An 18,329-nucleotide genomic window follows, 5' to 3' on the forward strand; every position below is an offset into this window, starting at 1 on the left:
AGTCGATGACTGTGATTAAAAATCTGTATTATTTATTTTTAACATTCATTTAAAAATGAGTTCCAAATTCTCCCCCTACCTCCTGTCTCTCCACCATTTATAAGGCAAGAAATGTGATCAATTATACAAGTGAAATCATGCAAAATAGATAGCCATCATAGTCATGTGCAAAAAGCAAGAAAAACAAAGAAAATTAACAAGTTTTGGAGGTATATATATATATACCTCCACCCCTACAGTAGCTGCCTTTTGGTTTGTAAGCATAAAATAAAAAATGCATGCCCCAATAGCAATTAAAATTATGTCTCAGAGAGCAAAACAACCATCGAATTTCATCAAAATGTCAACCTGAATACACTGAAGGTGGGGAGGGGGATTTGGGGGAGGAGACAGTGCTTTGAAAGCACAAAATACTTGTGTTCTCTTGAAGGCTCTCAGGGGACAGTTATTCTTAATTATTAGGCTTGGGAGTGGTTTGGAGTCATTAAAAGGAAGCAAAGATGCTCATGATGGAGTCACTGCTCTGCTGAGATGAGCATTGTCTGATGGTCTTACCTGTTCTGAAGATGGTGTGAGATGGGACTTCAATGATTTTCTAACCTCATAAGGAAGATAAGCAAAAAAAGAAGTCACTTCCAGCACATAGGACATCTACTTGGCTGGTATACTTGGGTCAACATATGAGAGAGTTCTGTCTTCACAGTCCAAGGACATGGGTGCAAATTTCATCTCTGACATGCCTTGTGTTGAGCAAGTTAACTAATTTCCCTGGACCTCAGTGTACTAATTTGTAAGATAAGTGGTTTGGACCAGGTTGCTTCTAAGGGTCTCTTCCAGCCCTACATTTAGACACTGTGATCTGGTCCCAAATTGGGTCTCTGATGCTGACTACTGGGTAACAAGGGTAAGCTATTTTACATGACTGGAACTCAGTTTCCTTCTATGTAAAATGAGAGCATTTGCTTAGATGGCCTTTAGAGTCCATTTTAACTCTAAATCTCCAAGATTTTCCCAGTCTTTTAAAGAGATTCAAGAAATCTTCAGAAAGCAAGCATTTCCATCAGCCCTCAAACTTGGCATCATTTCTCCCTCTCCCTTTAACCCAAGAAAGGCCAGTTCTTTCTAGCTATATTCACACACCCCCAACCCCCAAGATAGGCTTTGATTTGAAGCTGTACTTAGAACAGGAAGGCATTCAAGACCTTGGGTCCCTCCTGGGGTGCATGTCTCCCTTAGGATTACCTCTCTGTAAGTTGGGAGAACAAACAGAGAAGGCAGGGAGAACAGCAAGAAAAAGCCAGCTGGGTTTTTCTATAGTGGGAGTCAAGGGGAGCCAAGCAGGAGACATGAAATGTAGGTTGGAGATAGGTTGTGAAGGCCTTTCAAAAACAGTTTAGATTGGATTCTTGCGAAGATGGGAGCCATTGAAGTTTGCTGAACAGAATAGTGACATAGCCCAATCTTTGCTTTAGGAAACTTTGAAAGCACAAGGGTCTCAGTAGTAGATGAGTACTAAGGGTCCTTATTGGGAGGCTGTCCAGTGTAAGATTGCCTGGGTTTGAGGCTCAAGAGATGACTAGATCCCCAGGGTTTTGTATAAGTCCTATTTATTTTCATTGAACTGTAAGTAAACCTATTCATTCTTTGAATGTGCAAAGGAGTGGGGGATAACTCCCTAGTTGATGTGAGATTTTTCAGATTCTTTGAGAAATAAGAGAAATGAGAAACCTTGCCAGTGGATTTGGGTCTTTTCTGTTGGGGAAACTTTAACGCAAGGGGGACAACAGCTTTTCTCCTTCCACACTTCTGATAGTCAGTCAATCAATAGACATTTAACAGGCACCTGATATATACTGGAGTATGGGTGTGTGATAGGTAGGTGATTTGCACCAGCACCAAAGCAGTTTTATTAACATCAAGAGACCATGGAGGGATTCATGGTATATTCTTTCAATTTTTTTGCTCTACCAAATTATACAGGAATTTCTTTTTTAAACCAGATGTCATGCAAGTTCTAGTCATGGCACCAACATCTATGAACTTTGTCTCTGAATTTGTGCTTTGTATTGGAGCCTTCCCTGCTGAGGAAGGAGGGGGAAGGATAAGGAGGGCCAAGCCAATGGAGAAACAAGGATCCCATAGCAAAACCTACGGTCTCACTGCCCACATACACTCTGGGCAATGGCTGGAGGCAGTCAGTAGCACAGAGCAACAGAGACTGAGTCCCAAAGGAGCTGTATGTCTGATGAAATCCGAACTGACTTTATGGTTTGCTTGATTTCACTGACTTGCTGTGCAGCTATTCCCAAGGAGATGGCAGGATCATCTTTCCAAAAAGTCCAGGCTGAGAGCATTCCTCTGAGAGGTCTATTTCACTTAGCCCTCATGTTGGCTTTCCCAGATATTCTCTGCCCTTACACAATTCATTTCAACTCAACACACTTCTTTTTTGACCCAACAAACTCATCCCCCCAAATAAAAGTTAGACTGGCTAGCCTCTTCCAGTGCTGAGATTCTAGGATTCTAGGAGAGCCCCTGACAAAGAATAGTGAATGAAGGCAGTTAAGTCAAACCATTTAAGAGGGTGATGGTAGATAAGGCTTCATAGTACTCTGGAAAGAACTCTTGATTTGGAGTCAGAGGATTTAGTCTTCCATGCATTGACCCCTCAAGCAAGTCATTTATTCTCTCTGGGTCCCCTGGCTCTGACCAGTGAGCATCTGCCTTGTTTAGTTCTCCCACAGTGGTTTCCTCCCTGCCTCACCTCACCTGGTGTTTTAGCACCCCTCTGTGCTTTGTTTTAGGAATGGAATAAAAGTTTCTTCAGGAAAAGGACTGTCTTGTTTACTTGTTTTTATATTGCCAATGCTTAGTAGAGTTCCTAGTATATACTAGTACTTAATAAAAGCACCCTCCCCTCCTCCCCTCCCCTTTCCTCCTGTACCCTTCCTCTCCTCTCCTCTCCTCTCCTCTCCTCTCCTCTCTTCTCCTCTCCTCTCCTCTCCTCTCCTCTCCTCTCCTCTCCTCTCCTCTCCTCTCCTCTCCTCTCCTCTCCTCTCCTCTCCTCTCCTCTCCTCTTTTCTTGTTTATCAAGTTATCTGTTTATCCCCTCCATCCATCATCCATTTCATCCATTTATCCATCCATCTGTTTGTCTGTCATCTATGGATCCATTTATCTATCCATCACCATCATCATCATCCTCTCTCTCTGTCTTGCTGTGCTTGCCTTGCTCTCCATACACATGCTTTTGTAGTCTGCTGATTGTTAGCAGAAATGAAAGCTGTGGGCTTTCACATGGATAGCATGTCACCAACATTGGGTACTATGTTTAACCCAAGTTGGGTTCCTCTCTTTCAAACTGTCTTCTTGCTTGCATTGGAGTTGAGCACATTGCTCTATTGGATTCACTGTCTTCTGCCTGCATCTCTTCACATGATCCTCCCATATTTCTGTGAATTCTCTGTGCTCACACCGTCTTATGGCACAGTAATATTTCCATGATGTTTCTATGCCCAGGGACCGTTAGAATGGTTTCACCCCAGCGTCAACAAGGCTTAGGCTCAAGTCTTACCCCTCACACATGTTGGATGTAGGAGTCTGAATAAAGGGACTTAACTGCTCTGGTTCTCTGGAAGCTCTTGAAGATGATGATGAGATGCTTATCAGACAATGGCTTTTCTTCCCCCATGATCTGAGAACATCAGACCTACAAATTGACTGTTTCAAAAATTCCTTATAATCATGAAATTTGACATACCCTTACCATTGGGCATCTGCTTTGCTTTTGGATAGAGAGGTTCGGACACAGGAAGAACAGAGATTCAATCCTGCCTTAGAGACCTATGAGCTATGTGATGCTGGCCAAGTCACTTAGCTTCCTTTAAGTTTTCTCATCTGTAAAATGAGGGGATTGAGCCCAGAGACATCTGAGGTTCTTTCCAGTTGTAAATCTATGATCCCATGATTTTAATAGGAATAATAGTTTCTAGGAATTTCTCCTCTCTGCAAATTTCCTTGGCCTATAGAGTTATTTAAGGAAGGGGGGGGGGGAGGCAGAAAGATAGACAGAGATGGGGGGGATAAAAAGAGGTAGGGGAAGGTGGAGAGATAGAGAGACACATAGACATACACACACACACACACACACACACACAGAGAGAGAGAGAGAGAGAGAGAGAGAGAGAGAGAGAGAGAGAGAGAGAGAGAGAGCAGGAATTATTTTTCTGCCTAAGGCAAGCACCACAGATGGCTCCCAATGCATCAGTTGAAGAGAAAGGATAAACAAGGGCCACATTACTTTAATGAGTGATTCCAGCCATCTATGTGCTTCGAGCTGCTGCTTTTACTGAATACCTCTAAATTCATTGTCCTAGACCAAAAAGCCTTGTCCACCCCACCCAGGTTACAACTCTACAGAAAGTCATCTTTTTGTTCTGAAGAATCCAGGAAGAAGGGTTCATTTTTTTCTGAATCAAACCTCTTACCTTCTTGATAGAACAAACTTTTCAAGGCTATTCTCATGCTGCTGTTGTGATAGAGCCTGCCCAGTTATGGAGGTTACGCGTCCCAGATTAACTGGGACAGTCCTGATTTTAAGAAATGAAAGGATCCTCTTAATGAGGCTTTGGACAATTAATATCCTTTGTCAGTGTATGTGTGTCCTCATTTTTTAAGAACAGGAAATGTCACCATTTATTTGGTGTGCAATCTGATATTTCTTTTTTTGGGGGGGAAGAAACATGATTTGCTTTTCTAATTTACTTAGATGACTATAATTTACATTTCTCCCTTTAAAAAGGATGATTTAAGCATTTGTTGTTGTTGTCCAGATGTGATTTCATTTGTGTAAAGACTTCGCAGTGGGAAGCCTTCCTTTTCTGGGATAGATGGGCATCCATTCTTAAAATCTTAGCATAAACTCTTAGTTTCCTAAGGGTAATGAGGGGTCAGGTGATTTGTTCAGGTCATATAGACAATAGCTATGTCAGGCAGAGCTTGAATTCAGGTCTTCCTGGTTCTGAATCTGGTTCTTTAGTCATTATGCCTTGCTGCTGTTCTTTTCTTTAACTCCTTAGTAATGACTCTGAGACAGAAGGGCAAGGGCTAAGCAAACAGTAGTTAAAAGAGACTTGCCCAAGGTCACACAGCTGGAAAATGTCTGCAGCCAGATTTGAACCCAGGTCTTCCTGACTCCCGATCTGGCTCTTTATCCATTGTGGTAACTACCACTCCCAGTTGCTATTCTTAAGACAAGTTGGGGGTGGGTGGGATAGAAAAGCTCTAAAAGTTGCCAGATATTGAACTCAGTCCCAGTTCCTCAAAGGAAACCTGGAGGACCTTGGAGTCTGTTGGACTTCAGAGTTCAGCACCTGGGACAGAGAATGAACCCCAGGAGGAGACTTTAGAGGCAGGAGCCAGGTAGATCAGGGTCTTGGATGAAGGCAGGAGGCCAGAGCAAGGAGCTACTGTTGGGATGCTCCACTTGGATGAAATGAACAGGAAACCCAGCTGGGTTTGAAAGTGAAACCAAGAGACAGAAGAAGGCAACCTACTAGCAGAATCCAAATCGATCTCCCAGTCTTCTCTCATATCTCTGTCATTCCCATGGTACTTCCTGGTTACCCGATGGGTTCATTCACAAGAACTAACCAAAGGAATCAGAGAGTGGAACAAAGAAGGCTGGACCTGGGATGTTCTTGGTCTTGGAACTTCCAGATGAGAAAATCCCTCTGCCAGTGCAGAGTGGTGGGAGGGAAGAACTTTCCCTGCCATTTAGATTCCTGTAGTGTAGCCTTGAGCACTGAGTGGGATGTATCAGAGGTGATGCTCTGACACAGGTCCTCCTGGCTCCCAGGCAGGATCTCTAACCACTGGGCTATACTGACACATGTAGATAATACAGATTTCTTTTTTCATCCTGAACCTGTGATTTCATCCGTGTAGGGATCTCCTGGGGCTGATGCAGAGCAGCAGTTTTCCCCTGGGAGCATGCTTGGGAGCTGCTGAAAGGAAAAGTACTTGCCAATAGTTTTGTAGTTATAGGTACCAAAGGCAGAATCTGAACCCAGGACTTCCTGACTCAGAGACTTCTAACTAGTATACCAGGATCCCTTATTAATAAAGTGCATTCTTATCTGTGGATAGGGTTCTGGGCCTGAAGTTAGAAAGACTTACCTTCCTGAGTTCAAACCCACACTTTGACATTTACTAGCTGGGTGACCCCAAGCATGTTTGCCTCAGTTTCCTTATCTGTAAAATAACCTGGAGGAGGAAATACCAAACCATTCCATTATCTTTGCCATAGAAAACCTCAAATTGGGTCACAAAGAGTCAGACATGACTGATAAATGACTGAACAGAAAACATCTCTATTTGTATTATTTTTATTTTTCAAGACGGAGAAACTGAGGATGAGAGGGATGAAGTGAGTCACACTGGGTCTCAGGACTATTAAGGGGATAGAGCCAGGATCTATTCCAGATGGAATCCTCTTTGATCTTCAAGGTATTCTATTAGTGTCATTCTATTCTTTTCTTTGTGCCAAACATGCCACTCTCATAGTCAACTTCAGGTTTTTGCTCTTGTTATCTCTTCCCATTTAGAACCTTCCCACCTAAAAAACCACCCCTGCTTTTTTCCTGCCAAAGGAAAAAATGATGACACTCATCCCTTCATTGTTCATGTAGCTCAAGTCCTACTACTTCTAGGATGATTTCCCTGATGACTCCAGATCATACTGAGATTTTCCTCTCTTGATCTCCTAGAAGACCTCTTAGGGTTAGGGTTAGAGTTTTGATTCTTTTTACATACTGATTGTACCTATCCCTAATTCAATTCAATATGATGAACTTTTTTTTAAACCCTTACCTTCCATCTTGGAATCAATATTTGTTTATTGGTTCTAAGGCAGAGCAGTAAGGGCTAGGCAATGGGGGTTAAATGACTTGCCTAGGGTCACACAACTAGGAAGAGTTTGAGGTCACATTTGAACCCAGGACCTCTCATTTGTGGGTATGGCTCTCAGTCCCCTGAGTCACCTAGTTGCCATTACCACAAATTTTTGTTAATTATATTCTATAAGCCAGGCATGAAGCGAGGTGGTGGGGATGAATGAAGAGGAGAAATGAAGTCATCCCTACCCTCGAGGAGGTTGTTTTATTTAATGGGGAAACAATATGTACACATGTATAGTTCAAGGAAAGTCAAGAAGGGAAAGATGACTGAGAAGTATGTGTGTGTGGGGTAATCAAGGCTTTCCTGGAGGAGGAAATGCCTGAGGATGCACCCTGGGTAAAATCTAATATTCTGGACTTGTGGCCATTAGATCAATAGAGATGATCTAGTCCAACCCTTTCATTTATGTATGAAGTCGCTCATCCCCAGAGAAGATGGATCCACCTTGTGCAAAATCTCAGGAAGAAACAAAGCAAGAATTTGGAGCTGGGTCCCCTGACTGAATCAGGCATGTTACCTCTGTTGGTTTGCATCCCACTTCTACAATGTCCTAGCTATGTGGTACTTAACGACTCTGTTTCGCACTGTCTATAAAATGAAAACATTATGAGTGCTCCCTGATTCTTATGAGAACCAAATGAGATAATGGAGGTAAAGTGCTTTGTAAGCCATTAAGGGCTCCATAAAGATCACCTATCCATCTTTAGAATGCTGTTTTATATGCACATACATTAATATCAAATATGTCTCCCTCTGATGTGTCCATGTTCTTATTGGTGTGGCCACTCTCTCTACTGGTAAAAATCATACTACCCAAAGCCTTCTCATCCCAGGCAATTTTTGTCCTTTATTTCCCTACATTCTCCATAGAGTATCCACCCAAAGTGATGGAGGTCTTCCTCTGTTAAATATTGTTGTTATTATTCAGTCTCTTTTCATGATGCCATTTGGGGTTTTCTTGGCAAAGATACTGGAGTGGTTTGCCACTTCATTCTCCAGCTCATTTTACAGATGAGAAAACTGAGTCAAACAGGGTGAAGTGACTTGCCCAGGGTCACTGAGGTAGTAAGTGTGTCTGAAGCCAAATTTGAACTCATGAAGAGGAGTCTTCCTGACTCCAGGTAGTGCTCTATCCAATGTGATACCTAGTTGCCCTAAACATACATGAATACATGCTAGAAATGCAATGAGCATATCATTGGTATGATGGAAAAAGCACTGGATTTGGAGTCAGAAGATTTCTATAGTTCCCTGACCACTGGATACAATATAGGATACCATATTAATTCTGAGTTCAGTGCCTTTTGGAGTTTTTTTAGTCATATGGTTATAATCATTGTGTGTCTTCTTTCCTTGGTTCTGCTTATTTTGCTCTGCATCAGTTCTTAAAGTCTTCCCACATTTCACCAAATTCCTCATATTTATTCTTTAATGTTCTTTCCTAATTGTCCTATTGTGCTTACCCATTTACTTATAATGTATCCCCAGTAGAAAGTAAGTGCTGTGAGAGAAGGACTGTTTTTGTTTGTTTTGGCTTGTCTTTGTACCCCCTCCCCCAAGAGCATAGGACAGTGTGGCAACATAAAGATCATAAGTGAATGGAGAACCCATTGGGTTCATCCAACAGGAGGTACTGACCACAGATGGACAATGGAAGTGGGTCCAGAATTGTCCAGGAGGAGGGGGAGAGTACAGGGGACATTATTTTCAGGAAATTATGCATAGGTTCTTTTGCTGACCCTGGGATTCCTAGGAAAGCAAAGACCAGTCTTCTCAATGATAACATTTCACTGTGGTTGGGATAGGATTGTGAGATGTAGAACATCACTGCTTCTGAAGGACTAAAGATGAACCCTACACAGAGGGCACGGGAAAAGATGTGGTGAGTGCGAGCAGGCTACAACGTATAATCAATGAAGGACTCCATAGAGGGAGAGCTAAGAGTGAAGGATGCCATCAAAGACCATTGAGAAGAAGAGAAGAGAATTTGGTTGTAGGGAAAGAGTAGGCAACAATCACCACGGGCTAGTCAAGATGAACCTCCAGGATCCTTGTGATGTTGGAGAAAGAAAGGAAGAACCACAGCATGTTGAATGGACTGCTCATGGGGAAATTTGGGGAAAACAGAGCCAAGGGTCACATTGGATGAGCAAGTTTGAATGGGTTTACAAGTTATTCCCCAAGTATTGACTTCACAAATCCATTCAAGCATTCAGTTTTGTAGAAAGCTGGCTAACTTTAATGACCTTTCTTGGATTCAAGATATTATTGTCATTTACTCAGTTCTACCTTAATGGCTACACCTACTTGTCATTTGTTCCAACACTGAAAATTCATTCCTTCTTTAAAGGGCATCATTTATTCAATGCCCACTCTTTGCTAGGCACACAAGTTACGGTGAGACAAAGAAAAAGAATCAGAGCAAGTCCTCAAGGTCTTTATAGGGATAGGGATTTGATTTGTGATTTTGATGGTGTAGAAAATACCACTGATGTGACGACAATCCCTCTATCTACACAGGTCAGATCATCCTCTACATCTCAGACTCTCAGAGGATTTCCTAGTGAATTCAGGGGGCAAATGACTTGCCAGGACATCAAAGGTGGGACTCGGATCCCAGTTTCCCCAGCTTCAAAGCTGGCTCTCTCCACACTAGGTTGCATTTATATAGCCCTTTACAGTTTGCCTATATTATCAATGAGTAAAAACAAAGTAACTTGAGGGGGAGAGGGCGACCAGCAAATGAATCTGTCTAAAAAAATGTGGACTTATGTTTATCCCCGCCACCATCAACTGACCCAGAGTGAAACGAAGGGCCTGAACGCAAGAGGAGAACCTTGGCATAAATGTTTAAAGAGGATTGAATTGCTTTTCTCGGAAGAAGGTCATCTGTTGTGACCATGTTGTACATTTTTCATAGGTCCCCAGGGCTGCTGTTACCAGCCCTGGATTCCCGAATGTCCCTGGAGAGAGGAGAAGGCAGGATCTCTTGCTAGCACCCCAAATGGAGGATGCTAAGACCGTAGTGAGCAGGGATGCTAATTCACTTGTCAGGCGGGCTTCTGGATGCCTGTAAACTTAGATCTTTGTCGTATTTTCTTTCTCTTGCTGGTAAGTGACTGTAAGTGGCCAGGATTAGAGATATGGAATATAGAGAAAGTTGTGAGGTGGGACCTTTTAAAGTTCAGCTAAAAGACCAGCCTTACAAAATCGGTGCCTTAGTTTTGGGATTGATTTTCTAATTTTAAATATTTCTACACCAGACTTTTTTTTGGAAATAAAATGTTCACCTTATTGGCTAAATGGGAATACTTGCTTGTGGCTTAGGATAATAAGATCATAGGTTGGGACTTGGAAGGGACCTTAGCCATGATCTAGTCCAATCCCTTCTTCCATTTTACAGATGAGGAAACTGAGGGCTAGAGAACTGAAATTACTTATTAAGCTTATATGGTTACTAAAAGCTCATGGTGGGGCTCCAACAACATTTTAAGGAAACAGAGGCTCATTCTTTGTAAGCTTAGATATTTAAAAAAAAGTGGGGGGAGAGGTTGGTAAGGAAGGAAGGAAGGAAGGAAGCCAGCCTAGAGGATTATTGGTCTTTAGAGGGCATGAATCCTAATACCAGGGATTTTGCCCTGAGGGTGAAGGCTGGGGAATAGGGAATCTTAAATCTAATAGTAAGTCACTTAGAATTTATTAAGCATCTAATATGTGCCAGACCCCTTGTTAAGCCCTAAGGCTACAAAGAAAGACAAAAACCAGTCTGTGCTCTCAAGGAGCTTCCAGACTAAGGAGGGCCCTGTCTAAATGATATCTAGGACTCTTCATGGCCTTGGACAATAACATGCTTACAAAGATACTGGAGTGGCTTGCCATTTCTTTCTCCAATAGATGAAAGCAAAGAGACATTAAGTGACTTTCTCAGGATCACACAGCTATTAAGTGTCTGAGACTACATTTGAACTCAGGTCTCCCTGACTCCAAGCCTAGCACTCTTTCTACTGCACTGGCAAAACAATGATATGGAAGAATAAATGAAGGGCCATCTCAGAGGGAAGACATTAAGATTAAGTGTGGGTCCTCCTTACCTGTGTGATTCTCACGTGGACTATTGCCATGCCTAATAATCTTCCTGCCCCCACCTCAGCCTCTCCCTTCTGCAATCCAATATCTACAGTTGCCTAAGACACAGGTCTGATCACAGGTCACTCATGGACTCAAGAGGCATCAATGGCTCCTTCTTGCCCATAGGACTAAATACAAACTCCTTGCTCTGGCAGCCTGTGTCCTGCACAACATGGATTGAATTGGGCAGGCATTCTGGCTTTCTCCTGTGGGTATTACTGTGGGCATTCCCTTCCTCAGAAGCCTCTCCTTCCCTCCCTTAGGGAGAAAGAGGAAAGGGAGAGAAAGATAGACAGACAGAGGGGCAAAGAGAGATAGAAAGACAGACACACACACACACACACACACACAGAGAGAGAGAGAGAGAGAGAGAGAGAGAGAGAGAGAGAGAGAGAGAGAGAGAGGAAGAGAAGGAGAGACAGAGAGAGTTAGGGAGATAAAGGGAGAGACAGAGAGAGTCAGAGAGAGAGACAGAGAAAGAGAGAGAGGCAGAGACAGAGAGAGACAGAGAGAGAGTTAGGGGAGAGAGAGAGAGAGAGAGAGAGAGAGAGAGAGAGAGAGAGAGAGAGAGAGAGAGAGAGAGGGAGGGAGAGAGAGAGACAGAGAGAGAGAGTTAGGGAGAGAGAGGGAGTGAGGGAGAGGGAGAGATCGACAGAGAGAATTAGTGAGAGAGAGGGAGAGACAGACAGTTAGACAGAGAGGCAAAGAGAGATAGAGAGACAGAGAGAGACAGAAACACAGAAAGAGAAAGGCAGAGAGGGAGTGAGGGAGAGGGAGAGAGAGGGAGAGAGAGAGAGACAGAGAGAGAGAGTTAGGGGGAGAGAGAGAGGGGGGTGGAGGGAGAGAGAGGGGGGAGGGAGAGAGAGAGTTAGGGAGAGAGAGGGAGTGAGGGAGAGGGAGAGATCGACAGAGAGAATTAGTGAGAGAGAGGGAGAGACAGACAGACAGAGAGGCAAAGAGAGATAGAGAGACAGAGAGAGACAGAAACACAGAGAAAGAGAAAGGCAGAGACAGAGAGGCAGAGATAGAGACACAGAGAGAGAGTTATGGAGAGAAAGGAAGAGACAAGAGACATAGAGAGAGATGTAGAGAGAGGCAGAGAGAGAAATAGTGAGACAGACAGACAGGAATGAAGGGAAAAAAGAGAGAAAGCTGGGAGTTTAGATGCCATCTAGTCCATTATCTTCATTTCACAGATGAGAAAACATAAAAGATTCTTCCAAGGTTATAGACAATAAATGGCCCAAAGGGGATTTAAACTCAGATTTTGTAACTCCAAATTTAGCACACCGAATTTAGTGTTGTTTATACTGTACTAGTCACAGTGACTAGTGGTGTGACCCTGGTGGGTCTTCCATTTTCTCATCTCTGAAATGGGTATAATACAAACATCTGTCTCAGACCACTGATGTGAGGAGTGAGGAGATACTTTATTGATTTGGGAAACTCCTGAGTGAGGACAATCCTTTTACCATTGTAGATTGGCAACCCCTCTGCAACTTAGCATCTTAGAGAGCCATCTAGACAGGGATGTCAAACTCAAATGGAAACTAGTGTCATTAAACTATAGATAAGGATCCCTGTGGGTCACATGGTGATAGCTTTAGAATACATTTTTCTATATTTTATTAAATATTTCCCAATTACATTTTAAAAATACCCTTGCTTTATGTCTTAGAATGAATACTGTGTGTTAGTTTCAAGACAGAAAGGCAGTAAGGGCTAGACAATGGGGATTAAGTGACTTGCCCAGGGTCACACAATTAGGAAGTGTCTGAGGTCAGATTTGAATCTAGGATCTCCCATATCTAGGCTTGTCTCTCAATCTCCTGTGCCACCCAGTTTCCCCTTTCTAATTACATGTAATCTATATTGGGTCACATAGTGGAATGTTGCTGCTACATGCAGCTGTTGCGCATTAGACCCCTCTAATTTAGAGCCCTGAGAGTTTAAGTGACTTTCTAGGATGTGTTAGTGGTGAGACTTGAACTCAAGCCCTCTAGGTTCAACTATTCTAATTGTATTTTTGACACTGATTGCCTCTCTGCTCTTGTCCAGACTTGTCATTGTGTCCCTCTTCCCTTCTTCTACATTCAGTTCTGGGCACAGTAATCAAAGCAATACAACCATCACTTCTGTTTCCCTATGGAAGGATTGATTGATTTCTGAGACCAGAACTCCCTTCACTGGAGGCAACTTCCCCCTCTATGCTTTCTTCCCTTAATGAAATGTAAACTCCTCACTGGCATAGATGGTCTCTCTCTTGTATTTGTGTCTCCAGTTCTTAGAACAGTGCTGCCTGATACACAATATTTAATAAATGTTTTTAATTTTGTTCTGTTATCTAAGAGGTAGAGTTTTTTTTAATTAACCTGTTTTGCATTTTAATCCCACTGCCTAACACATAGTAGATACTTAATAAATTCTTGTTGATGACTTTTTCCCTTTTAAACAGATGTCTAAAGTTGTTTTTTTTTGGTGGGCTTAAAGAATTTTTTTCTCCCTAAATAACAAGAATATACTTCCTCCCTCACCTTTTCTCCAACTTGAGGAAAAAAAAGAAAAAGAAAAGTCAAATAATAAAATATACACAGTCAAGCAAAACCCATTCCCATATTGACTGTTTAAATTTGTAAGTGTTATTCTACATCCTTAATTCATCACTTCTCTATTAGAGAGTGGGTAGCATTCTTTATCACTGGTCATTGTAGTGGTTAAAACTCTTACATCTTTCAAACCAGTTTGCCCTTATGATGTTGTTATTATGTACATTCTTGTCCTAGTTCTGCTAACTTCACTCTGCCTCAGCCCATACAAGTGTTCCAAGGTTTCTCTGAAACGACCCCTTTCGTCATTGCTTACTACATAATAGTACAGTAATATTACATTAATATATTAGAATTTGTTTGGACATCCCCCCAATTAATGGGGATCTCCTTAGTTTCTGGTTATTTTTTATCTTAATTTTTTATTGATTAGATTGATTAGAATTCCCAGATATCTCCTCCCTCCCCTCCCTGCACCAGATAAGGCATCACCTGATAGAAAATAATGAAACTTTAAAGTATACGCGGATACAACCTCCATCCCTGCATCTAATTTTTATACATTTACCAGTAAACACTCTTATTGCTCTATGAACATAGCTTGAGCTCAGGGGGAGAGCTGTAGAATAAAATCATCAACAGATTGGGGGTCTGGTGCCTAGAGGCTAAAAGTTAATAATAATAATAATAATAAATTTATTAGTATATTAGGTTGACAGAGTAATTTACATCCATTATCTTATTTGAGCTTCATAATACCCCTGAGCCTGGCCCTGAAGAAGTAAATTAATTTAGGTAGTATGTCATTTTTATTACATTGGCTTGGCCCCCCTACAAACAATGAATTTAGGTATGTATTTGTGTAGAGTGCTTAATATTAATATTTGTTCATCTAATGGGTTCTTGAAATTCCCAGAGAAAGGTTGGCTGAGTCAATTCTTAATAGCTAGAGTTTTTCCTGGGTTTTTGCCCCCAAACCTGATCCTAAAAAAAATTCCATAAAAAAGTTACAAAGCCAGGGAAAGTCCTTTTTGCCATTCCAGTTGGTTAGAAGAGGACTTCCTTGAGGGTAAGATCTGGGAGTTTAGCCTTTCCATAATGAATGCAGCTACTATTTGGTTTTAATAGAAACCAATTATCAGTAAAAGTGATCAGGGAACCTCTACTTTGTTCTAATTGTCGTGGAAAGCCCATCCAAGTGAGGAAGATGGCTAATGGGTATGCTACTGAGCCTAAACAGGACTGGACTGCTTACAGAGCAAATGAACTACTTACAGAGTGGTCAAAGTTCCATAAGAAGAACATTCACTTCTACTTATAAATTATGAGGAAAATTCCTTTGGGGTGCAGTGCCAAAAATATGGGGCTTGGAGTGAAGCTACCTTGTCTTTTGTTTTCCTGGAAGGGCTATGCTGAAGGAGATTCTCTTTTAGCAGCTAGTTGTAATCATGACAAATAGTTCTGTCTTGATGATAATGAGCAGTTTGACCTAAGAAGTCATAAAGCTCAACTTTTTAACAAGTGGATGCTGATGGATTCCCCAAAGACCATTTGGTGGAAGAAATGACCACAATTCCATGCTGCCTAAATTGGACCAAGTTGCCACCTAGTGCCAACTTTTTAGAACAGCACATCATCCCTAGGGACTGGGTTTCAGTTAGCCAAGAAAGCTTTGTTGCAATACAAAACCTGCTGTATTACAGAAAAGTTCAGATCAGTCCTATCTTCAGGGAGCTTACAGTCTAATAGAAGAGACATTGCTCAAACATCCATGTCCATATTTAACAGCACTTATTCTGTCCCCCTTACTGCTCGAAGGGCAAGAATGTTATATTTCACCCTCCCACAGGGTTCTCTAAAACCTTGCAGGGGGTTATTTAGTGCCATTAAACAAATGATCTTTCAGAAAGGAATATTTACTTCAAAGGCATAGCTAGAGCCAACACAGAATCTCCTGGGGGCATAATCATCCCTACCCTGTATCAGTCTCCAGTGAGGGGAAGGAGATTAGCTCCCTATTTTGACTCAGTTCTTACACACAGCATAATTCCACTAAGTGATGTGTCCTGGCTTCTCAGGACATCTCCGCTGGGGACCATTGTTGGCAGCAATATCTGTCCTGGAATCCTGACTCCTGGGTTATTATGTCTCAGCTTCCTGGGGCCAGGAATGATGCTGGCTTTGCCTAGACCTGAAAAGGACAGATAAAATAGACCAAAAAGGATAGCCTGATTCTGAGGGCCAGATGGCCCAACGTGGAGGTAGGGAGAAGTAGCCCTCCTTCCATATCCATCTTAGCAGGATGCTTGTGCTGTGGGTAATCAAGATAGAGGTGGAAAGAGAGACTGTCCCAGCCTAGGCAGTTAGAACAATGCAACCTACTCTGGCTGTATAGACAAAGGAAAGCCTCTGCTCCCCTCCCTCATGGGAGAGGAACACAGAATGCCTTCTCCCAGAAGTAAATCCCTGCGGTCTCCCTTATGAGGGCTTCCATCTTAGGTGACCCTATTACATATGTAAGTTATTCAGGGAAGATAGGAGGTTCCCTCAGTGGGAAGGTCCTAGCACTAAAGAGGATGGGGGGAGTCTTCTTACAGAAGAAGGCATTTTAGTTGAGACTTCAAGGAAGCCAGGATGTTGGAGGAATTCATATGGACTGTCTAACTTCAGCACTCAATCCCTGTTTATACTCAGAGACTCATCAGCTCCAAAGTGGACCTTCTTGTTTACTAGCATTAATAAGCCAAAGTTTCCTGGACAGCATAAGTTCATGAGATATAGAGCAGAAAGGCCACTCTATTTAGGGCAATTCAGCAAGCATGTATTAGGATGGACTGGTTGGGAGATGATGTGATGCATTGGAAAAGGGGCTTGCATTGGACACAGAAGGATTTGGTTCAATGCTGACTGCCTCTCCTCTGCCTCTGTGACATTGGACAAGTCATACTTCTTTGGGCCTCAGTTTCTTCCTCTGTAAAAGGAGAGATGGGGTCTCATTGACTTCTAAAATCCCTTTTGATTGTCAGAAAGACCCGTTTCAAATTCTGGCCTCTAACCCTTACTAGCTTTACCTGTTGGCATCTTTGAAGTCCCTTCTATCTTGACCTAAGAATATGGAATTGATGCATAATGAGAGTGAAGACTGGAGGCAGGGAGTCCAGTTGAGATTTTTGTTTTAGTTAAACTTTCTTGCCTGCCCCCTAAACTTGTGCTTTGCCCTTCTCTCATCTGTGAACATATGCCTGTGGTGGTCTCCTCTTTGCACATCCATAATGCTTTCCTCTCTCCCATTCTTCTTTTCTTCTCTTTCTACATCCTTTCCCTTGGAGATCTCATTTGCTCCTATGGATTCAAGTATCACCTCTACACAAATGATTTCCCAATCCTTCTAAATAGCTAGCATTTGTATTGCTTTAAGGTTTGCAAAGCACTTTTCAAAGACACCAGCTCTGTGATCTTGGGAGGTCACTCAACCTCTATTTATTTTAGTTTACTCAACTGTAAAATGTGGGTAATAGCATTTACTTCTTAGAGTTGTGGTGAGGATCAAATGAAATATTTGTAAAGCATTTAGCATGGTGCCTGACACATATTAGGTTCCATGTAAATTCTAGTTAGTATTATTGTTGCTGTTGTTACTATTTCATTTTATCTTTGCAATTCTGAGACATGAATGCTATTAATTTTCCTATAAGGAAATTGAAGCAGACAGTGATTAAGTGACTTGTCCAGGATCATAAAGCCAGCAATTGTCCAAGGTAAGATTTGAACTCTAGTCTTCCTTGCCCTAAGTCCAACACTTTATTCACTTTATCAGCAGCTGCCTTAATAGATACTGCTTTAATATTGCTCCTGAGCTCCAAGTTCTCATCTGGACCATCATTTCATGAGGTACCTTGGCTGTCATGTCACTTCTATCCCTCCCTGTCTTTCTGGCTCTTCATTCAAATGCAAATTCCTTGAAGAAAAGAATTATCTTTTTTTGCTGGTGTTTGTATTCCCAGTGGTTAGCCCAGGGTCTTGTCCAAAGTAAAAAATTAATAAAAATATGATCTCTCTCTCTCTCTCTCCCTCCCTTTCTCTCTCTCTCTATCTCTCCCTCCCTTTCTCTCTCTCTCTCTCTCTCTCTCTCTCTCTCTCTCTCTCTCTCTCTCTCTCTCTCTCTCTCTTTCTCTCTCCCTCCTTATCTATCTTCTATCAATACATTATCTAGCAATCTGTTACTCATCTATACATCCAAGTCTCTATATGTCTACCTATATCCATCTATCTGTTGTCTGTCTATTATCTATTTCTCTACCTGTATATTTCACCATCTGTCTCCTGGACATTTCCATATGGATATCTCACTGCATCTCAAGCTCACCATTTCAACATGTCCAAGGTAGAATTTTTCATCTTCCTCTCAAACCAGCCCAACTTCCAAATTTCTGACTGGCCATGCTTCATTCTCTTGGTGGTTATGCTTTGGGCTCTAAAGACTTCACTGCCATGCTCCATACAGTGTGTCACTCCTTGCCCCAACTCTCTGCTCCCTTCCATTGTTGTCTCTCTCCATTACAATGTAAGCTCCATGAGGGAAAGGACTTAGTTTTCTTTTTGCTTGGATTTGTAGCCCAAGCACTTAGCACCATTCTTGCTGTGTAGTATGGGCTTGTATACAATGAAATGCTTGTTACCTGTCAAGTTCAGGAGCTT

The sequence above is a fragment of the Monodelphis domestica genome, chromosome 8 (genome assembly GCF_027887165.1).
Source record: "Monodelphis domestica isolate mMonDom1 chromosome 8, mMonDom1.pri, whole genome shotgun sequence".
NCBI lineage: Eukaryota > Metazoa > Chordata > Mammalia > Didelphimorphia > Didelphidae > Monodelphis > Monodelphis domestica.